Source organism: Fringilla coelebs, assembly GCF_963513975.1.
Source record: "Fringilla coelebs genome assembly, chromosome: 4".
NCBI lineage: Eukaryota > Metazoa > Chordata > Aves > Passeriformes > Fringillidae > Fringilla > Fringilla coelebs.
The window spans coordinates 31,341,596-31,356,956 of record NC_140032.1 but is presented as its reverse complement, the minus strand read 5'-3'; positions in this window follow the sequence as shown (position 1 = coordinate 31,356,956).

The following is a 15,361-nucleotide window of genomic DNA, read 5'->3' as shown; positions in this document are numbered from 1 at the left end:
CCCAGGCACACACCACAGCTGCTGAGATAGGTGAGTTAATACTCAGCTTTGTCTTTAGTGGCTCCAAGACTTCTAAATCAGTGCATCTAGTGGCAGATCACACTAAGAGACCTGCTTTGCTACATACAGAGTGAGGTTGCTTCCCTCACACTGTTCTTCTGGTCTATTTGCTTGCCATGTCCATTTCTTTGTCCTGTGATTCTTCAGGATATTGGTCCCCAGCCACTGCTTTTGAGAGATGATTGACGTAGATAGTTCCACAGTGTGAGCGGTCCAGCAACAAGCAAGGCTGATGGAGAGAGGGCACTCTCTGTGCGCCAAGGAAACAGAACTGCCCTGTTATTTGTGGTTGCCTTCTGCTTCCTTCAAGTCAGCATGTAAAATGTTAAGGATGAGAATTTCCATGGCACTAGCATTTTATAGTGTCATGACAACATGTCACTCTTCTGCCCTGCCCTCTGAGTACAGACCCACAGTTCCTGGTAAATACCATTCACTTGCATTAACTGTAGAGGTTTAAATATTCCTGCAATAAAATAAAAGCTCTGCCAAAAGCCAGAATGTACCTGCACATTCAGATTGCTGGCTGGTACTCTTTTCTTGCAAGGCTGTAGCCTGTTTTCATATGCTGTTACAGTGCTTTTTTTATTAAGCAAACTCAGAAATCTGCACCGACTCCAGCCCACCCATTTCTCTGGTGTTCTCACTATGCTGACCATATTCAGCCTGTCTACTTAACATTTAAATTTGCTTTATACTTTTTTTCTATACAGGAATCTATTACAGTAAGGGAAATATCATATTCCTTTAAGAAAGCATACAGAATGGTTTAAAATAGAAATAGCTTTCACTTTCTTGTTGTATATTTTTATATTTACCTTTGAATATTCTGCCGCTGTGTGTTTATTTTTTTTCCTCCTTGGCAGTGACTTTAAAACCTTTCAATATCTTCTTGTATTCTTTTATATGACTCTTTTTTCAGTCTGAGAGAATGTTTTCTTTGGCTTTCCTTTTGTTTAAATATGGGGAATAGAGGGAACATGTCTTGAATTGAAATCACTGAACTGGAAAGGGACTACAAAAAGAATTGACTGTAGTAAAGCTGAAGTATTAAAATCCAGCCAGTGCAGTTCTTACCAAGTATAGAAAAGCAGAAAAATGCTTACAGCCTCAGAGAATGCATGGAGAAGTTACAATGAAAATGTTCAAAATGAATGGGAAAAACTGGAATTGGTAGTCTTGAAATTGGGAGTCTTTGACATGAAGCAAGATGAGAATGAGCCAAGGGTGGGGTAGGGGGGATTGGAAGAGGTCAAAATGCTTAAAATGGAGCAGCATAGGATTGTTGTGCATAGTCAATATTCTAGTTTTAGACTGTTATTAATGAACTGAAATCAGTGGAATGAAACTTGGTTTAAACAGTGCTGACACAATTCCATAATGTAACGCTAAGGAGCACTTCACAATGGGCCTTTTAAGAAATGTTGAATCATTTGCAATTAGAATTGATGGGAAAACACAAGGATTTAATCTGAATTGAAATCCTCAGATGCTGTACTAGCTATTGAAGGGTTTTGTTACTATAGAATCTCACCAAAAAAAAAAAAAAAAAAAAAAAAAGAAACAGCAACATAATTGCTTTTAATTTTTTATTCAGCAAATATGGGCTGAGCCAATTTCTTCAATTAGAGTATCACCAGCAAATCCAGGAAGAGATTTTTAAACAGTTTGCCTTGTCTGCAGTGTTTCCAGAAATCTTTTCAGGCTTGAGTCTACAAATAACAACTTCTCGGTTTGGGGCCTTTTAATTTGTTTGTTTCTGTTTGCAAACACCCCCTTCTTCCCCTGCACACACACACACACACACACACACACACACACACATATAGAGACATCCCCTCCAGTATTCCCAGGGTAGGCTTGGATACAGTTTGTAGATGATAATAGGGTTCATGACAGTGATTTACCTTCTCCATTTGCCTATGAAAATTACGAAAGTCCCACTAAATCATCCAGATGACATGCACTGTGAGCAGCTTCCAAACTTGAATCCTAGAAGGAAAGAATGTTTATGAAGAAATAAAGGCTAGAAAAGCCAAGCAAATAATTTCTCTGAGCTGGCAATTGTGTACTGTTCAGCAGCTCTTTATATTAATTTTCCTTACTTCTTTCAACAGGTTATTTCATACTTTATCTAATTTATTTTTATTTTCTACTCTTTGCATTTCACTAATAAACAAAAATGGATTTTGTGACAATTTCTGCTGCAACCTTTTAATTCCCTCTCAGTGTGCTACACTAGACTTCATCCATATTAGTATTAGTAACTCCTCGGGTAGTTAAGAGTTGTGTCAATATAAAACCTAGTCACAAAATAAACCATGAGTTCAACAAAGGTTACTTAATCTTCTCAGGGATCTCAAAGCTTGATGTTTTCCTCAAAGACAAAACGAGTGACACATCAGAGGTTCTTTAGAAAGGATTGGACACATTTAGTATTGCTCAGTAATCAAAAAACACTTTTGTGTTTTCAATACAGTGCTCTTCAAAGACACAAGTAACAGCTCTGAGAAATGTTTCCTCTATGTGGAAAAGGCACAATACATCCAGGGAATAGAAATGCCGTCTCTATACTCTTGTACCTGAATATATATTTCAGAGGCAATGAGGCGTGAGAGGGCGATTCTGCCTTCAGAGGAAGAACTTGCTTTCTTTTTGAAACTGCAACCACAGCACCTGCTATACTGAGATGGTTAATATTATTCAGAACATGTAAGACATGTCTCTATTCCTGTGTCTGCTCAGGAAAATCTGAAGTGGTGATGGGAGGCTGTAAAATATTCTTGAAGTCAGTGGTCAGCACTACATCATTCTGTCACTTGGTCCAGCTTGTTCCAGGTAGCATGACCTGTGTCTTGTGATTCCTCACAAGTCCTATTCAGGGCTGATTGTATTCATTTCATCTGCTGGTTTTGCATCCTCATGTCAAGATATTTGTGTGGGCTTGTGCTTATCTAACTCTTACTAATCTTGCAGCTTTTTTTAGTATTTTTGTTATTTTACTCTACACGTCCCATGCTCTTGCTGAGAAATCCAGTTTGTTTGTCTGACTTAGTCACAATCCTCAAGCTCAGCCACGGAATTTCTCTTCAGTTCTGAGAAAGTTTCACCCTAGCATTTGATTTCTGCACTTACAGATTTCATTTCACTTCTGTCCTTGAATCCTCAGCTTGGGACAGTAAGACAAAGGTATTTATTGTTTTGTGCTCTCTACTTTTTCAGAACATACTTTCTCCTGGTAATTACTCCCCTCTTTCAACAAGAAACTTCCCATGTCTCTTAGAAAAGATGAAGAAGAACGGGAAGACAGTAAAACAGAATAAAATAAATCTGGTGATTAATCAGTGAATAAGCACCACTTGTAGTACACACACTCACTAGGGGAATACCATTTAAATCTTAGAAATCTGACATCAGTAATCCATGATTAATTTTTGAAAATAAAAATACTCGTTTTGCTGAAACTGTTTGAATTCTAAAACAAAATGGGAAAAGTGACAAAATGCAAATCAAAACTGCATGAGAAGACAGCATGCATAATGAAAGAGTCAAAAGCAATATAAAAATCTTTACTACTTGAGAATTGTGATGGTTACCATAAAGTGTATTTATTCTCACTAGTTTGTTAAAAAAAGGTGCCCAGTTAGCTTCTAGTCATGAATATGCTAGAAACTATTCACAGGAGTATAATTATTTATATGCACCAGGCTTCTGGGCTAAGTTCTTTTAAACTTTTATATAAAATCAGAATTTATATTTGTAACGCAACCTGTGATTTAATACCTATTAGTCTGACATGGTCAAATGATGTTTTTTTACAGCTCTTGAAAAACAGTTACTTCACTCTTGGTGGAAAACCTCAAAATTATAAAAAACTTAGGGAATTACTTAAATTCAGAGCATGCACATAAATAAAGAGTTAATGGAGGATTTCTTAGTAATTTTCTTCACTATGAGGGTAGTGAGGCACTGGCACAGGATGCCCAGGGAAGTTGTGGATACCCCATCCCTGGAAGTGCTCAAGGCCAAGCTGGATGGGATCTAGTGGAAGGTGTCCCTGCCCATGGTGAGGAATTGGAACTGGAGAATCTTTAAGGTCCCTGCCAACCCAAACCATTCTGCGATGTACTGGGTGAAGTGTTTGATCAGTTTTGTGTTGCCAATTTCACCTTATCTACATTTTTTACCTTCTGGGACTTCAACTGTGAAAAATTCTGCAGCAATAACCTACATATGAAAGTGCAGATGTGTTCAAAAGACAACTATGCTAGGTAAAGTTATATATTAGCCAGCAATTTTTAGTACCATCAGTTTCAATTATGTTGATTAGATCCACATCTTCTTTGTTGACATGAGTGATTCATTTCAGGAGTGTTTTGCTACAAGGTCTGCTGAAGGTATGTTGTCTCTAAAGTTTGAATTTTCTGCCATTGATAAAATCTCTAGAACTCTTAATATAACTTTGATCTCCATTATGAAAAGACATGCTCCTTTTAGGCTTGTTTTTAAATCTAAATATAGTAAAACATCATACAAAGTTGTCATATACTTTTTATGTGATCTGGGACATAGAATAAAGGCTGTCGCTTTGATGCTGTGCATTGGCTTTGTTGAACTTACCAGAATTTTTACTGAAATTGAGATAGTGATCCATTTCAGAGAAGCTTTTTGGATTTAGAATTTCATAGCAGATTTCAGCTATATTTATATCCTTGTGATTTCTTAGACAGGTTCACATGTCCTTTGCATTTATTTTGGAACAAATGTGTCATTTCATTGCTGAAAATGGGTGACCAAAATTTTGACTGTGATTCCTGTGATATTCCCCTGTTTATGTGTGAGGAACTGGTCTGCAGCCTGTTGTAAGAAATAAATGCCAGTGAGGCCAATCATATTTATTATTTCTTCAAGAGAGGAGGAAACAGTGGAGCTGTTAATAAGAAAGAAGATTTCCAAAGTTGTGTGTTTTTTAATAATTTATAAAGGGGGAGGAATACAAAATAACACCTCAGTGGCATTAAACCCTGAAACTTTTTTAAAACTCCAGTAGCTGTGACATCATATAAACACATCTTTCCCTAAAAAGACTTATTTTCCTTATCTTCTATCTGACTTATTTGATAAATGTTCACCATGCAGTGTTTTATACGAAATAAACTAGTGCTTTTCATCTAGTTAATGGATCAAAGCAATGTTCAAAGAAGAAAAACTCCTTTTATTAGCATTTTGTAGCAAATTCAGCTGACACAATAAGAAAGCAATAGAGGTGGAAAATTACTTGCTCTTTTATCTGTGAGTGTAACTCAAGGTTGCAGCTAGCATGTGTGAGTGGTAGTTATTAATATTTTTAATTAGTCTGTTGAGAAGTTTTCTATTCTATAGCTAGTGACCCAACAATTTATTTGTAAACTGAATCCACTTAAAATTATCTTTGGTGAACAACTACCTGACTAATAAAGAATCCAGATATAATACTTAAAATGTTTTAATTGAGATGGCTGAACTTGCAGATATTTCATTATAACTGAAGAACTCTTGTGATTTTATGGGGAAGAAGTAATCTAAAAGCAAACTCTTGAGTTTTTTACTTTTCAAATGACGTGGGATAATTTGAACTCAATACAATTTTTCTTGGCAAAATGTATGTAGCATTATTGACTGGTTTTGTTCAATTAGAGTACATTTTTAAATTTTATATCTGGAGGAAACGACCCAAAATACAAAGCAGCAAAAAAAGCTTTCTGCTGAAAAAAGAAAAATAAACAAAATAAATGGTACAAAACCTTCCAGTACAAATTTGGTGATTTGTGTGGATTTTTTTTCTTTTTCATTTTTTATTTTCTGAGAGAAGTTTGCAAAAGGTGGTTTGTTTATCGTGGGTTTTCTATTTAAAATCAAAATTTTAAAGTCTTTCATGGTGTATTAATTTATCTTTGTATATAATCTCTATGAGCTTCTTTCACTGCTATTAACTATCCCTTCTATTTTTGTCTGTCATTTTTCAGGTGCTGAAGGTTTTTCCTTATATGAGAAAACAGATTGCCAGGTTGCCCTATCATACAGAAATATATCTGTCATTTTGCCTGTCGTGTGGATTGTTAGTTATGAAGAACTGTCTCTCCTTTCATACAAGAGGATATATTTGTATCTCCTGCTTTGATTCTCTCCAGACATTTGGGCCCTGGTCTGAGTGGTATTTCTTGGCGTGGGCATGTGCTTTGTGATGAGTTTTGTTTGCATGTAACAAAGTATCCCAGATGAGAAAATGAACAAAAAATTCTAATCTGTTGTAACTACCTGTCACTGTCAGTACAGAGAGGAGATCCATAGTTAGTAAGATGATGGTCTTTTTTTTCTCTTACTGATTAACATGCTGAAATAATTTGTAAGTTATATAGTAGGTTGAAGGTACTCTTTTTTCCATGTATGTTCTTACTAAGAACAACAATGTTCACTAAGTTATGGGCTGAGATTTTTTTCTATTATTTATTATTTTACCTTGATTTGATATAGCTCTGCTGTCTGAAAGTAAAACAAGTGTCAGACTTTGTTCATGGTGCATTTGTCTTATGCACTGTAAGTGAATTTTTTGTCAGTGCTACTAAAGCCTCAAGAATCGCTAAGAAAATTCACCAGGAAGTGCTGAGCTGTCTTTCTGTACGGACTGCCAGATCTTTTGATATTTAAAAATTTTAAGGAGTAAACCAAAGAAACAGTGGAAATAGATCTGTAATTTAAATGACTCATTAAATCCTTGTATGGTTTTGGATTTTCCTACTTCATTGTTGGATGCCTGTTGCACATAAGCAACAGGTATATTGAGAGTAAAAGAAAATGAAATGCATTTGATTTCATAGTGTTTTTTCTTATTTCAGTGGGTTTTGTCATCAATAATGTGATTTTTTCAAAGGAAAATTCCAAATTTTATTGTCCCCCTTTCAGTGATTACTAGAATTGTTTTTCAGGTGTGTTCTATTGTCATGCATTTTCTTGATGGCAAATAAAAATATGGGCAATAGCAGAAGAAGAACATTTTTATTTAAACATTTTTGAATCTCAAAGCTTGATTTAAGTGTAATCTGTTTCCAATCTAGTGAAGTCTGCATAAAAAATACCAATAAGTCTGATGGAATTGATCACTCTATCACAGAAGTGGGGCAAAAACATGGGTGGCCCTTAAGGAAGAGAGCAGAGCCATTTTCCCCCACTGTGTTCTTCCCCATGTGATTTTTGCAGCACTGGCAATCGCTGAATGTAAGGTACACTTCTACCGTGCAGCACAGGAACAGGAAATGGAAAAGCCTTGAGAAAACAGGGCAAAATTAAATTGTTAGGCTTTCCTCACAGGCATACATGCTACTGATGAGTCCAGAGAGAATCTGTGCCTTATTTTATTCTCTGCATAGGAGAGACAACCTAAATTTAGAGGATTGTCCAGTGAAGTAGTGTGTGTATTTTTCCAGTATTGTAAGACATGTTCCAACGTGTGATCAAACTCCATACTTGAAAATAAGTTGGGTTTTTTCCTTTTCTGTTTTTGGTTTTTTTTTTTTCCCCATTGAGCTGTTTAATGCCTTTTTTCTGTGTGACTGTTCAGGTTAGCCTGCATTTGCATGACCAGGTCAGGTCCATGTGTGGCATTGCCTTTAAATAACATGCATTGTGAGCTGTAGTTTCATGACACTGGCTTATTTCAGAGCACAGCTGGAGGACACAACCCAGAAAACATGTTGTCATTGAAGTGCAAGGTGAACTTCAGTGCAGTGGAATTAAGAATGAAGATGATGACACATTCCCAGCCTGCTGGAAAACCAAGGAGGCATGCATACTGTCTGCAGTGGGTACTACAGAAGGCTGGGAGAGGAGGGGCTTGTTATTGTTTTGTGTATGTTTGTTTTCTACAAATTCCATTCTGAATTTAGGCCTTAAGAACACAGTGGGTAACTGGGATTTGGACATACACACAGACCAGCAAACAGAGGGGATCCCCGGGGTTGTGCAGAGCAGGGTGTGGAGCCTGGTGTTGGTGGGAGATCAGGGTAGGAGGAGTTACTGTCCCATGTAGATAAAACCAGGGTCAAGGCACAGATGACCCTGGGTTGCTGGGTCAGTGTAAAGCATGGTGCTTTTCTCTGTTAATGAGCAAAATAGTGTTAATTGAGCTTCACAGGGTGGCTGTAGGATTGCACGGGAGCTCTGAGATCCTGAACTCCACAACCCTATCCCTCCTGCGAGAGGTGACTCAGCCCACACAGAAGCAATGGCTGGTGTCCCCATTCTAAGAAAGGATATCTGAGTTTTGTCAAGATTTCTTAAGGAGTGCATGTTTTGTTCTTAAATGAAATTTTGTGTGAAAGTATGTCCAGATGCTTAGCTTGTGGTTCTAGGCAAGGTCTGTTCTAGACCTAGATTCCAGAGCCTGGAAGTTTTTTGCTTCAATCTTCTCATTTCATGTATAGAGTTCATGGACATGGGATAGCGCCAAATCAAGGTAAATTCTCTTTTTAAGGTCCTTTCTGCTTTTTAAAGTCTGTCAGGTGAGGCAGGTTAAAGAATCTGGGAAAGCTTCCCTCTCTCATGAGCCCATTGCCCCTCTGTCATATGCCTTGTGTTGGAATCATTATGACACACAATAACTTTCTTTCGGGAGACAAATACTCTTTTCACATGGATTTGAAAAAGACAGTGCTCAATTACATAACAAAACTGTCTTTGCATTGGCTAGACAAGATCCAGCTCTTTCTTCCTTTCTTCTTTTACTCCTTTTTGATTACTGTAGCCTCTTCAAACTTGCCAGCTGTGCTACATGTTCCTGTTGTGTAAAGCCATGCTCAGCAAAAGCAGATTCCTAAACAAAAAGGATAGAGTAATATGGTATAGGTGACTGGACCTTAAGGTGACTTCTGTGGACACGGCTGTGACATTCACAGTCTCTGAAAAAATTCCTTTGCCCAGGGTTTTTCTCCTGGGAAGCTAAAGGGCAGCAAGAGAGACCTCAGAGAAAAGTAAAACAATTCTTTCCTCATTTGCTTCTCCTGTGTTGTGCTCGTGTGGAATGTGTTTGGAGATTGTTTTCCCAAAGGAAACAGTCCTGATTGTTTTTGCCTGATTGGACTCTGGTGTGAGTTGTTTTGACTCATTGGCCAATTAGGGCCAAGCTGTGTTGGGACTTTAGAAAGAGTAATGCGTTATCATTATTATCTTTTTAGCATTCAGTAAGTATCTTTTCTGTATTCTTTAGTACAGTATTCTTTAATATAATATAGTATAATAAAGTAATAAATTACCATTCTGATAAGATGGAGTCAGATGCATCATTTTCCTACCGTCGTCGGGGCACCCTGATTTTACAATACACTGCTACTGGAAGAACTTACTCTTGAAAGAAAGGAGGCAGATCTGCTGTCAAAATATGTGATTCCTGTCATGCTTCAAGGAGCAGGATCTGTTTGGACAGGTGTGGTGTTGGGGACCCTGGCACAACTCTGTTCAGGGAGTCAATTGTCCTGATGTCAGTATTGCAAGGGAAACACCCACTGAAGTAGAAGAAGAAGGATAAGCCCTGTATAGATGTCACATCCTCCTTGATCTTCCTGCCTTTTCTGTTGTATTATTCCTAACACCTATCCTGCTAGTTTAGGTAATAGCAAATGAAGCAAATAGCAAATAATCATGAAGTTCATCTTCTGTGTGATGATTTATGGCTTTAATAGCAATAATATGTTCTTGGTACCATTGTGAGAGCCTTGTTATGGCTCTTCTTTAGTAAGCTAATTGTGTTCTGGTTTTGAGTGGAAAGAAGGAATTTTAAAATTGAATTTGGATTTAAAGAGGCATTTGGATACATTGGGAACATGGATCTTGTAATCATCTCCTCTAAGGCCCCTCTTGTGCTTTGGGAACTGAAAACCAAAGTAGATAGCTGAGTTGGAAAAGAAAATCCTGCGCTGTGTGAGAGGCAGTTTAAATACTAGAGGCATTTATCTATCTCACTCTGGACAGCTATTGTATTTATGCATTTCTTAATCCTGGAGAAAGAAAAATTAAACAAGTAGATGAATCAAGGAAAATAGCTTCCTGCTTAAACCAAGAAAACAACTGAATCAGGGAGTTAAACCCTAGTATAAATATATATTTAATCATAAGGAGAGCATTGTCCATCTCTTATTGCCCTGGATGTTGTTAGCTTTGCATTTTTCTCCAGGGCTAAGGAAGAAAATTTAAAGTACACCAGATGAACCTTAAAGCTTGGATCAATACACACAACAGAATTCTTAAGAACAATTCTTAAACTGAGCCTTAGCCCTATTATGAACTGTGCTAGAAGGCACACTCTTTCTTGCAGACATGAAGCAACCCATGATTTGCAGATGCTGTGTGTAAGGAGAAAGAAGATCTCGTCCTCCACAGTAGAATAGTGTGACAAAGACCTCTCAGTAGTCACAAGCAAGAAGGAGGAATGAGTGCTTGTGTCTTGGTTTGGAAAGACAGGTGCCTGCTAAGGAAGGCAGGAGCCTCCCCTGAAATGGAGAATGCAAACCCTCCCCACCCCTCCAAATTGCTATGAATTTTAAATTAAGGGGCTCTCAGGCAAAAAATATGGGCAGGAAATAACAGTTCTTTAATAGGGAAGGGAAAAACAAATAAAAGGATAAAATAAAGCAATGGAATACACTAGAACAACACTGACAGAGTCAGAAGTCAACCTGACACCCTGTGGGTCAGGGTGTTGGTAGCAGTCCAGTTGGAAAAGTGCCTGCAGTCCTCCTGGAGTGTCAGGTGTGGTTCTGTTGGAGCAGGGGGAAAAAAGGGTGTAGAAAAAAGGGTGTGTTCCTCCTCCGCAGATCCATGGAAGAAGAGGCAGCTGCTGTTCCTCTGGGGAATCCAATGGGAAGCCGTGCTGGTGTGTCAGAACCTCCAGATTATATCTGGGTAGGAATGCTTGGCTCCTCCCTCTGGGCGGAGCATCTCCCGATGGGATGTTATAGTTCTTATCAGCCATACTGTGACATTCAACAGCCTGTTATCAGCAGATGTCCCCTCCTGAGGGAGCAGTGATTGTGATCACTCAGAGAGAGAGATAAGGAGAATTGCCCACTTGACAAAAGACAACTGCCATACAGATGGTAATAGAATACATCTTGCCTTGCAATCTGGAACAGCTTGAAGCAAGGTAGATGTGGGGATGTGGGGGGGAGAAGAGAACGTGTCTTTTCTGATCAAATACTTATGAAAGGTAAAAAAATCTCAGTGGGTTATAGAATCGTAGCCATGCTTCACTGGTTTAGAGAGTGCCAAAACCACAATATTGCTCTTCATAAAGAAAAATGGGAATTAACTTTTGGCCCTCAAACTACCCTCGTTCATTCAGCCCTTTGAAATACTTGTTTTTTTGTGGGCAAGTTCAGCTGCTGTCTCACATGGACTCCTTGCTTTGGTTCTAAAGGCTCTACAAGCAGAAGGTAGTGGAGAGGTGGAGAGCTGGATTTCTCAGGGGAAGGTGAGGGAAAGGGCAGCAGTGCTGGCCAGGACAGACTGTTGGTACTCCAGCACAGCCCACTGCACATGTCTGCTCTTCTTGATTACATTGTCTGAACACATTGAACACATTCAGGACTGGGAATTTTTGTTTGTTTGTTGGGTTTTTTAGGTTGTTTTTATTTTAGTTTTTTTTGGTGGTATTTTGTTTTGTTTGGATTTTTTATTTGTTTGTTTTTCTTGTTTTGTTTTCATTTGGTTGCTTGGGATTTTTTGGTTGGCTTTTTCCTTGTTTGGGTTGTTGTTGGGGTTTTTTTTCCCTTGGTTTATTTGTTTGTGTGTTTGTTTCTTTGGTTTTGGTTTTGGTTTTTTTGTTTTTTTGTTTTTTGTCAGTTATGGGATTTTTTTACTGGCTTTAAGGTGTCCCTGAAAATGTAGCATCCATGTGTCTTGCAAGACTGTCTCCTAGAATAGTTCTGTGTCCTTTCTTACAGGCAAAGCCCTTTGGGCACAACTTAACTGTAAAGAAGTTACATAATAGTGAAAAGCTTAAAAAAAAGTATGTTTTTCCCTAGTTGATGTAGTTGTCCCCTGCAACAACACATTATTAAGTGTTGGTGGGTGCTCTAGAAACTTATCCCGTTTTTCTGTCTTTTTCTATTGATTTAACTGTGTTTTTAATGGACTGTCTTATTACTGTAGCCTTTTGTCCACCTCCATCTTTGTATTTGCTTTTCAAGGTAATTTTCTCTCTCTCTAAATATGTATTCACTGTGCACCCTGAAGGATGCTGTTACAATACAGTAAACAGATATCCTTCATGGTGGAACAGAGTATTAGCAATTACAGCAATTACAGCAAAGAGCTGATGAAACCCTGAGGTGCCTCTCACTCAGCAATGCAGCATGTTTAACAAATGATATGGACAAACAAACAATTTACAGACCAAAGAAATGCCCTTATGCACACACACACAAATATGCATGGACAAGAAAGGACCTCCAGAAAGATTTTGTGTGTTTTTTGTCTTCTAAATAAAGCAACAACTTCAGAGCACATACTATAGAAATACTATGTTGTTTACAACCATTATTTTACTATTTCAGGAAAGCTGTTCTGCATTTAGTGTCATGTGCAACTGCACAGCATATCTGGTGTGAAAGAAAATGTGCTGTTAAAACCAATGAACTGTATGTTTTAGAAGCTGAATCAGTCACAAGAGAATTGGTATTAAGATTTTTTGGAGGTTTTTTTGCTGGCTGACAGAACTGGAAAACTGTGAACTTTCAACCTGATGGTAAGAACCAGTATATATGGTGATGAGTAAGCAAGGACAAAGGGGAACAATTTAAGAAAAGGAATTCTAAACAAACAAATATGTACATAAGAAGTGTTGTTATTGCTGACCCAAATTTATCTGCAGTTAATGTAGGAAGAGAATTTCTTCCTAGATGAGGGGATTTCAAGCTAGATGAGGGGATTTACCAGGGGGTAAATCTTCAAGGATAATGTGATGTTGCTTATTGTTCTGTGAAGACTGCAAATACACAGTGGCAAGAAGGATGTGTTCAAGCTGGAGATTAGCCAGAGTGGGAATTCAAGCAGTGGGGTCATGGTTAAAGGGAATGCATAGAGGCTTTAAGCAAGCTGCAGTGCATATATTTGGAAGGGAATTAGTCTGTCTCATTCTGACATCAGCTTCTGTCTGTTTAGATGACTAATAAAGCAAAGGGCTACACTTTTATCTTACAGTTGTTTTTGAGCTGCTTGTGCACAATCCTAATTGTAAAAGGCCTGTAATTTCTTCCCTTTGGAATTGAAGCCCCAAATTCCTGAAATCCTTGTTTGCCTTTCTTGCCCCCATTCACATTGTCGTGTGAATTTTCTTCAGACCCTTGCTGAAAATTTCTTCCTATGAATCTTTGCATGAAGTCCTGCATGTTGATACGAAGGGATAATAAGGGTGTCTGCCCTCAGTGTCCTGCATTGCACCTGAGGCAGGATCAAGGTGAGGATATGGGCACAGCCTTCATTTGGGAACAGGCAGAGAGGAGAAGTTTTGCTGGGGCAAATGCCTCCAACAGAGGTGAGCTGCAAAAGGGCTGCATGTCTGGCTGGAGCTGTGTGGGAAGTGGGAATCCTGCCAAGAGCTGAGCTGCTTTGGGGGCTGACTTGAACAGGCATGAGCCTGTATGAGAGGCTAGACTGACCAAGGGATAAAAATCTCCATATTCTAATACAGTTTCCTGTAAAGGAGGTGGAGAAGATGTGTGTAAGCACGATGAAAGAATAGATATTTGTCCAGGTCTCACTGTGATTTCCTTGTATTGGTTTTATTATTGTCCTGGAGAAGAAAATTCACCACATTTTCAGATATTGTTTACTAATGCAGATTCTGGACTGACTACTGCTCCTTCTAATGCCCACCTCCAGTCAGTCTGTGCAGCAGTCAGGACTGTGTGGCAATTTTATATAAGACAAGTCTTTACTAATTTGATTTTCAGTTTAGATCCTTGTTACCTTGGAGGAATAATGTGATCACTTGTTTCACCCTTCCTGATGCCTGGTTCTCTAAAATGTGAGGAGGGACCCCTCTCTGCAGCTGAAACCAAAAGTCTACTGGTATGTGAGCAGCAACATGCACTGAAGTTCAAACCAAACAATGCTCTGTAATCCTAGCTCTTGTATCATCTGGGGTGTTTCTTCTACCCAAGCAACAGTGAGCACTACCAGAAATGTAGTCCAAAAGGCTGGGTGCAGGCTCCTTCAGCCTGAGAGGCTGACAGTTCATTTGGGCAAGTTCTGAAGTTAATAGTATAACCAGAATAGCAGAGATATTTTTGAAAAGATCCTCTAAGCACAAGAAACCAGGCTGGTGTTGTGATCACAGGCTGAAAAGAAATTGCAGTAATTTTAAAATCCATTTATATTTTAATTTGAGCTAGGAATACATACTTTTTTTAGATGCTCCAGAGAATAATGATGAATCAGGTTCAGACTGAGGTTCCCTTACTGTCTTGCTGCTTTAGTAAATACAAACAACCATAAGGGCAGTATTGCTCTAGGTGTGTCAGACTGGGGGGTGATTTCTCAGCTGTACAGTTTGATGCCATCCTAGGATCTGAAATACAGCAGTCCCCTGGGTTTCTTTTGTCTGTCCAATGTCATTCAGCATCATATCCTATATTTTGGCTATGACTGAAGCTTGCATGCATATTTCTTTAAAGTCTTTACGTGCTTGTTTTCCCCAGGGAATAGTTTTCCTCACTAATTTGTATACTGGGCAACCATGACAATATCCAGTTTCACTAATTCAGCCTGGCATGCCATCTGCACTATCTAAAGGTCAGTTCAAGTATTGTAATTCTGTGGCTTCTTAATAAGCAGCACAGTGGTACGCTGGTTCCACTCCCTGACGACAGTCACAGTAATCTAAATCCCGTACCAAAAAAAGCAAAAAAAAAGACGTTTCTCGCCTGGAAGAACCTATATGTCTTCTAGTTCAGGAGCTGTTCCTGCATTTTGGAATGCTCGGTTTCATTGCTCTGAGAGTTTTGCTGGATGCTGATGCGTGGAAGGCTTCCCAAACGCTTTTGTCGGGATTGTAACAGCTAACAGCGGCCCCTTGTGACCGCCAGAAGGGTTTTTGGCGCTCGGGTCTCCTTGGGAGCAGCTCCCGAGCTGCTGCTGGATGGAAAGCAGGGTGAGCTCCGGGAGATGGCTCTTGTTGCTGTTTGCAGGACCCACAGCCGAGTTAGGGGCAGCAGTATGGGTCAGAGTGGAAAGGGAAGGGATTATGTCAATGCCAGACCCCCAGCTGCTC